Source organism: Zootermopsis nevadensis, unplaced genomic scaffold, assembly GCF_977971745.1.
Source record: "Zootermopsis nevadensis isolate Lab colony 2312 unplaced genomic scaffold, Znev_1.0 Znev_ptg000023l, whole genome shotgun sequence".
NCBI lineage: Eukaryota > Metazoa > Arthropoda > Insecta > Blattodea > Termopsidae > Zootermopsis > Zootermopsis nevadensis.
Genome location: NW_028259155.1, coordinates 7,939,928 through 7,947,879, shown reverse-complemented (window position 1 = coordinate 7,947,879; position 7,952 = coordinate 7,939,928).

Genomic DNA, 7,952 nt, shown 5'->3' with positions numbered 1-7,952 from the left:
TTCTGTCTGACGACAGGTCCATATGAACAGGATCCTTCCATCCTTTTCTCGGACTGGGACCTGTTCATATACGTTCTTGGCAGATGATCCAGAAGTGGTTTGCCATTGCCTTCTTCTGTGTGTGAATGGAGTAATTGTTGGGATGCCACGGAGGAAAACTCCGTGTTGCCTAGACCACGGCCTTGCCCAACACAAGTTATAAATTCGAACCCGAGACCCCAGGATTACAAGGCCAGCGTTCTAACCGCTAGACCACCGTGGAATTGGTAAATCATATAACAATATAATTCGTCCACATAATTAACGAATGAATAAAACCTACAAAAAATTGTGTGGAAGAATCTATTACATTATTATTTTATGGACACTTCTTTACTATTCCAACAAATTCTTTCACAATCTTCCTGTTTTATTACCCTGTTTTAAGAATTTGTACTTCTCCCCCAGTATTGTCAGGGCGATTAAGTTGAGGAGAATGGGATGGGCTGGGCATGTAGCGCGCATGGATGGGACAAGAGGTGTGCACCTGAGGGGAAGAGACCTCTGGGGAGACCTAGACGTAGATGGGAGGATAATCTGAGGCGGGATCTATGGGAGATAGGAGTTGAAGGAGACTGGATTTTGTTGGCCCAGGACAGGGACCGGTGGAGGGCTTTGGTTAATTCGGTGATGAACCTTCGGGTTCGGTAAGCCATCTGGTTAGTTAGTTAGTTTCTCCAGGTATTTTGTTCGCAACCACACATCAGAAAGTTTCTCGCGAACAAATGTTCAGGCACTACGCGAATTTTACAAACTCCCAAAACTTCTCGACATCGATCAACACAGATCACAGTTTATTTCACGTTCTGAAACAAGATCAAGGAAGACGTTGGCCGGGGGGGGCGAGCGATCTGCCGAACACTTATCAGCTGTCGTTATCTCAGCGAATGCACGTCTCGCGCTCTGATGTGTCTCCTTCCGGAAAAGATGTCACCGGAGCCCGAATGACTCGTGTCGCGCTGCAAAACGACGTTTTGTTGTGCCCCCATTTTGGATTAGAATTCGAGTCCAGGTCTCAATTGTCAATTATCGTCGTGGCCCACTTCACAATTACTCCTCCTCCTTCGTCTTCGGGAGGTCTAGGGTTCAATCTCTGCCCGGAGATCAGCTATCCTCGCTGGAATATTTCGAGGTTTTCCTCAGTATCTCCAGGCAAATGCCGGGATTGTGCCTAAAATTAGGCCACGGCCACTTCCTTCCACATATTTCCCAATTAATTACTCATTATCGTCCTCTAATTCGACTCTACATAATCCGAGCTACTTAAAGCAAGTTCGTTAAATAAACTTTCAATAAATAAATAAATAAATTATGTATTTTCTGTACTCCTAAGAACACCAGAAGCTGGGAATAAAATATATATGTCGTGCTGACTTAAATTAATAAAAGAAATTCAAATAAAAAGTTCTTTGGATATTTTCTATCGTCTAGTAAAATAATAAAATAGAACGACGTTTCGGAGATGGGGCTCTATCTCCGTCTTCAGGTAGCTACTCTGTTGGGCCCAACAGATAGAGCTAATCCCTAACTCCGGACAAAGTATTTTACCAGACGATGGAAAATATCCAAAGAACCTTTTATTTAAATAACTCACCATCGTCACGAACTTTTAGATTTGAAAAAAACAAATTCAGTTTTTTTTAAATGCTTCTTCGAAGTGTCAGAGTTGAACAAATCGATCACTTTAAATATTCGTAAAAATTCTATTGAAATATGATGAAACATTCCTCGGAATCATCTTTTACCAGATCAGATACGATCCAGTTTACGAAAGACTCGGTGTGATCACCTCGACCTGCAATTTCGCAATACCAAGATGGCGACCGAGCGAACGAGATCGTAAGATCATCCGAGTGATCAGTGGCGTTTCGATAAGGATAATTACATTTAACGAATCGCAGTAGACTGGCGAGTCACATTCGATGACTTCCACACCAAAATTTTGTATGGAATTTTCGTTTATGTGAACGTTTCTTATGTAACATTTGCTCTCGTTCGATTTTAACACCAAAATTTTTGTTGTTGTTGTAATGTTAGGTTACGTTAATCCATCTTTGCACTGAGCTGTTACGTGACGTCACAGTGCGCATGCGCGGAGCAGTTTTAAACGTACCTCCACGATTCTTCCAAACTTACCTTCAGATCTAAAGCCTGGCTAGTTACTTGGAAAAGTTCACGTACTCAATTCTTGGAAACATCGAAGAACACACACATATCAGAGTTTAAATTTTGCGTACGTGCGCCACGAACGACACATTAATCATATAATTATCACAGTCGAGATAAAACGAGGATCTTCGCAAAAACAAAGCTATAATCGACTGCCAGGGTGATATTTCATTCGAAAGCTTATCACTACTGTCCTGGCGAGCCTGTCGGCTTCTCCCACTGAAACTCTCGACGGCATTCGTCAATCGTGTGACGGCTATGGGACTCCACGCGTCCGTCACGCGGGCATGTAGTGATTACGGTCAACAAAACTCCCGACCTACGACCCCACTTCCTATAAATACTCGATAAATCAGGCGATGATAAATAATCACGATGTCCAGAGGCGGTTGAGAGCGACTGGCAGAATCTGTGGATACGTCATTGAAATGTATAGGAACAGTGATAGAGATCCACGTTGGGTTAGGTTAGGTTATGTTAGGTTAGAGACGCGCATGAGCAGACGACCATGCGCAGGCGAGCATGCGCAATGGACAGCTGCTAAGGGGTAGCTGTCGAATTTTGTGTTGGGTTGGGTTAGGTTAGGCTATGATATGTTTGTGGAGAAAATGTTCAGGCGAATATGCGCTGATCAAATGCTAGTGGATTTATTTGGTTTGTTATGGTTATGTTGTGGTGGGTCGGGTTTATGATGCGAGATGGGTCGAATGCTACACGCAGGGCTCGGTGGTGAAAAGTTTCGACCCAAAATGCTAACCTAATCTAGCCCAATTACAAAGACCTCAAGAATTCCAAGTTTTTATAAAAAAAATTTTAAAAATTTTCAACAGTTTTGAAACGATTAAAATAAATTTAAACGCTCTTGTATTTCTGAAAAATTTCAAAACTAATTTAAAATTTTAGAAATTTTAGAAATTACAACTTTTAGAAAACTGTCAACTATTTTACAAATTTTTAAAAACCTCACTTAACATAACCTGTCCTAACCTAACATGAGCTGCGCAAATCTCAGATGCGCAACTGTAATCTGCGCAAGGCTGATGTGTGCAGCGCTTCGGATCGGAGTACTGCGTTGTGCATAGCTCGCAGGTGCAACGCTGCGATGGGAAATGCTCCGATGCGCAAAGCTACGGAAAACGAATCTGACCCAGTCCTAAAATCCTCAGTGTTTTTGATATTTTTTGTTTAAAAACAATTCAAACTTTAAAAACCTTCAATAAAGAAACTTCAAAAAGTTTTAAAACTGTTCGAAATTTAAATTTTATTAACAAATTTAAGTACTTTTCAAAATCTTAAGAATTTTAAAGTGTTTAAAAATCTTCAAAACTCTTCCTAATTTTAATATTTTCTGAATTTTAAAAAAAACTTCACTTAACCTAAATTAAAATAACTAACCTAACGTAACCTAGCCGTGCCCAACCTAACATAACTATGTTGCATAAAGCTAATCAACTAGTGCAACAATTTAAAAATTCTCAAAGTTTTCAACATTTGAAAATTTAAGAAACTTTCAAAATTTTAAATTGTAGTAAATTTATCAGATTTTCGATATATCTCATAATGTTTTTGAAATTTTAATATCGCTCAGAATTGTACATATAAATTTCAAAATTCTTCAACATTTTTAAGAGTTTGAAAAGTTCTTCAATTTTTTTCCTAAATTTAAAATTTTCAAAAATTCACGACAGTTTTGAAAATATTTTTTAAAAACGTGTTAACAATGAGAATGTTTAAATTGAGATACATGCTCTTTCTTTTGAGTTTGTTTCTTGTACGAAGTGAAAAACAACTTTGGACCAGTAACAAACATGTCACTGTATTTATTCTCATTAAAACTGATTATATTCAGATGTGCATATTTGCACAAAATTTTTGTTTCGATAAGACGGAAAATTTCTTAAAAATTTCCACAGTGTTTTAAGGATCCATAAAATAAACTTTATTTAATTCGGGTGTTGCGTTCGTTACAATTCTAATCTGAATATTTCGACAAATTACACGCATTTCTTGATCCCAGATAAATGCGGGTTATTTTAAACCCAAAAACTTGTTGAAAAGCCGGCGAATTCAATGGTAAGGTTTGCCGACTTCATTTTTCGTTTGACCTGAACAGAAAAAACAACTTCCTTGTCTCTTGCGATAAAACGTTACAACGCAATACAAAACTGATCTGAGGTCACTCCATTAACACAGGACAAAGTTCGCTTTTTACAGGGTCCGGCCGTGAGCTTTCAGAGCCAAAGCGTTCAGAAACAGCTTCATTTCGCTTAGCACACAACTGATCTGTATGCAGCCGCGGTGGTCCAGCGGTTAGAACGCTGGCCTTGTAATCCTGGGGTCTCGGGTTCGATTCCCGGCGGTGCCCGAATTTATAACTTGTGTTGGGCAAGGCCGTGGTCTAGGCAACACGGAGTTTTCCTCCGTGGCATCCCAACAATTACTCCATTCACACACAGAAGAAGGCAATGGCAAACCACTTCTGGATCATCTGCCAAGAACGTATATGAACAGGTCCCAGTCCGAGAAAAGGATGGAAGGATCCTGTTCATATGGACCTGTCGTCAGACAGAACACTCAAATAAATAATAGTCGTAGATGGGAGGATAACATTAATATGGACCTGTCGTCAGACAGAACACTAAATAATAATAGTCGTAGATGGGAGGATAACATTAATATGGACCTGTCGTCAGACAGAACACTAAATAATAATAGTTGTAGATGGGAGGATAACATTAATATGGACCTGTCGTCAGACAGAACACTAAATAATAATAGTTGTAGATGGGAGGATAACATTAATATGGACCTGTCGTCAGACAGAACACTAAATAATAATAGTCGTAGATGGGAGGATAACATTAATATGGACCTGTCGTCAGACAGAACACTAAATAATAATAGTTGTAGATGGGAGGATAACATTAATATGGACCTGTCGTCAGACAGAACACTAAATAATAATAGTCGTAGATGGGAGGATAACATTAATATGGACCTGTCGTCAGACAGAACACTAAATAATAATAGTTGTAGATGGGAGGATAACATTAATATGGACCTGTCGTCAGACAGAACACTAAAAAAAATACAACTGATCTGTAACAATGGTTTAGAAACCTCGCAGGATCAGCTGTTTGCAGTATCATTTCAATTCACTTTGTTACGCATTGAAACTGTCGTCTGTTTTAACGGAAGAAAAAGGTTTCTTATTACAAACACCAGATCGCAGAATCGTCGAGGTTCAGCGGAGGATATCAGAGCCTACTGTCCTGTTGACATATGATCTCCATTGAGACGTGAATTGAAAAGCTTTGAAGCTATGTAATGCAGTCCTGATAATTAAATATCAAATGTTTGTTTGTGTTATCTTCTTAGACACCTTTCGAACGCTGAATTTGCTGAACTTGTTTTTGTTACCAAAGTTAAACTGATTCATAAACCCAGCGGCTGTACCAGATTACAAGTTCATTGTTAATGTTGCTAATGCTGGCTCCTTGGGAGTAAAAATTCGTATCAAATGTCTCAATAGAATCCTGATGACGCCGCTAAGCAACCAGCAAGTCTTCGTTTGTTTGTTAGTTACTGACAAGGGGCAGAGATTGGAAAAATTAAACCCATGTCAGGGGTTCAATTAGCATTTCTTAGAATCTCGCTGTGGCTAAATATCTTTGGTTTGATCACAAAAGACTCGTCATTGTACTGAACCGTGAGACGTAAAACCTATTCTTAATTGTTCTGTGATCTTAACTTTTCGCCCATTGTCGGCCCTCATAAGGGCTGTTCTTCATATGTTTATATATTTCTTAAATTCCTTCTATTTCTTGGTCTCTCAAGTTGTCCCTCTCTTTTGGGGGGCGTTTTCAATACTACGAAAACTCAGCTGTGATTTAACAGTAGTAACATGGGCCTATTTCTACAGCTGTTCTCGATTGCCGGAACCAGAATCACCTCCAGCGGGTCTCGAACACGAACTGTGAGCACGAAAGCCATCTGCGACTTTCCCAAAATGTCTCGCAGTTGCTGTTTCAATCTGTTATCAAGGTTCACGCGACCTTTTGACATTAATATTCTATACTTAGCATTTGTAAATGTCGAAATTGACTCGTCAGTTATTAAGTAATACTTTCTTTCCGGGTTGTTAAAAAAACCTCGCTTTAAAACGCGTAGAAATATCGAAATATTCTTCTGAATCGCTCGTCTCTGGTTGGCGTCCTCGTGTGACTTTCCAAGATGGCGTAGTTCTGGGAACCGAGGACTCACCTATTTCTCACGCAGGTGTTCAGCTGTCTTATATTGAAGACAGATCCATGAGCGTGTGTGTGTGTGTGTGTGTTCCCAGACCCGTGCGTGCACCAATAGTATCCAAGTAACACAGCTGTATTTTGTTTTTACAGAACGGAAACATCCCGGCAGATCGACTCTAAATTCTGTTTCAAATGCCTCGTATTTCTTATTTTCCGAAAGCAGATAAGGCGATAGAATGCAGCCTGCCAAACACACTTAGCTTATAATTCACCTCAACGCTTATCCTATAATTAACACCCAGCTTTAACATTTAACAGCTCTGAATTTTCCAACAAAATAAATTTACCAACTTCGAATGAGTCGTACGATAAACAACAAATATTTTCCTTAAATAATATTCCTCGACTGACTTTCGTAACAAAGGAGTGTTGTCCTTTGGGCACGAACTGAAATTTTATAAATTCCAGACGGACGTTAACCCCTTCACTCTTCATTTCTGTCCGATACAACAACAAAACGTTCACCCACACAAATCATGTTAAGCACGACGTACATATATAGAACAACTTCGAATACGATATTAAAATACAATAAAATCTGGAAGAAAACATCATTTTGATATCTGATAAACATCTGACTAAAAGTTGCATTTAAGAAATTATATTTAAGTTTATATAATTTTATACACCTGAAGATGGTTCTTTTAGAACTGAAACATGTCGTGTAAAAAAGTGATGATCTAATGTAAATCGAACATTCGATAGAGAACATCATTTTAATATATTTTAAATATTTAAATGTTAATTATAATAATATTTTAATATTAATAGGAATTTTATTGTAATTAGACTGACAAGATTTAAAATTCTTTAAATGAGCTTCGGGCTTCAAAGGATAAAGATTAAACTCTCAGACCTACGGCAAAATAAGGGTAGTTTAGGAGGTGGGGGGAGGAGTTTTACCATTTAAACTGAAACTTAGTGTTCAGATTAGACTAAAAATGGCGTCGGAGGAAAAGATCATGGCATCTTTGGGAACGCAGACCGAAATATTAAAAAAAAAAAAAAATCAATGTGTTATCATCAGATGTCACGGGGTGGCTGGCTGGCCGAGGAACGGAGTTACGAAACTGTGACCCTCAGCGTCTGATACATGGCTTGGCTTTTGGTGGTACATCACAAATTTCAGATCATGCTACGACGATGTTTATAACTGCTGAACCGGATTTGTCTGGTCTGGTTCAACGAGTATGCGAAGAACCATGACCCCCCCACCCGATGACCCTTCCCTTATCAGGGCACGCGTTCCTTTCGAGACCGCACTCCTGCGTTCTTACCGCTGGAATGTCAAGGCTTCGTGCCTTCCGCCAAATTTTCTCGTCGTCCGGACCCATAGTTCTAACATTCGGACGACTACGAAAAGTTATCACCCTCTCGCCCTCGGACCCGACGTCACCCTTCACTGCAGACATCGCCAGTTGTCAACAACAATTCTGA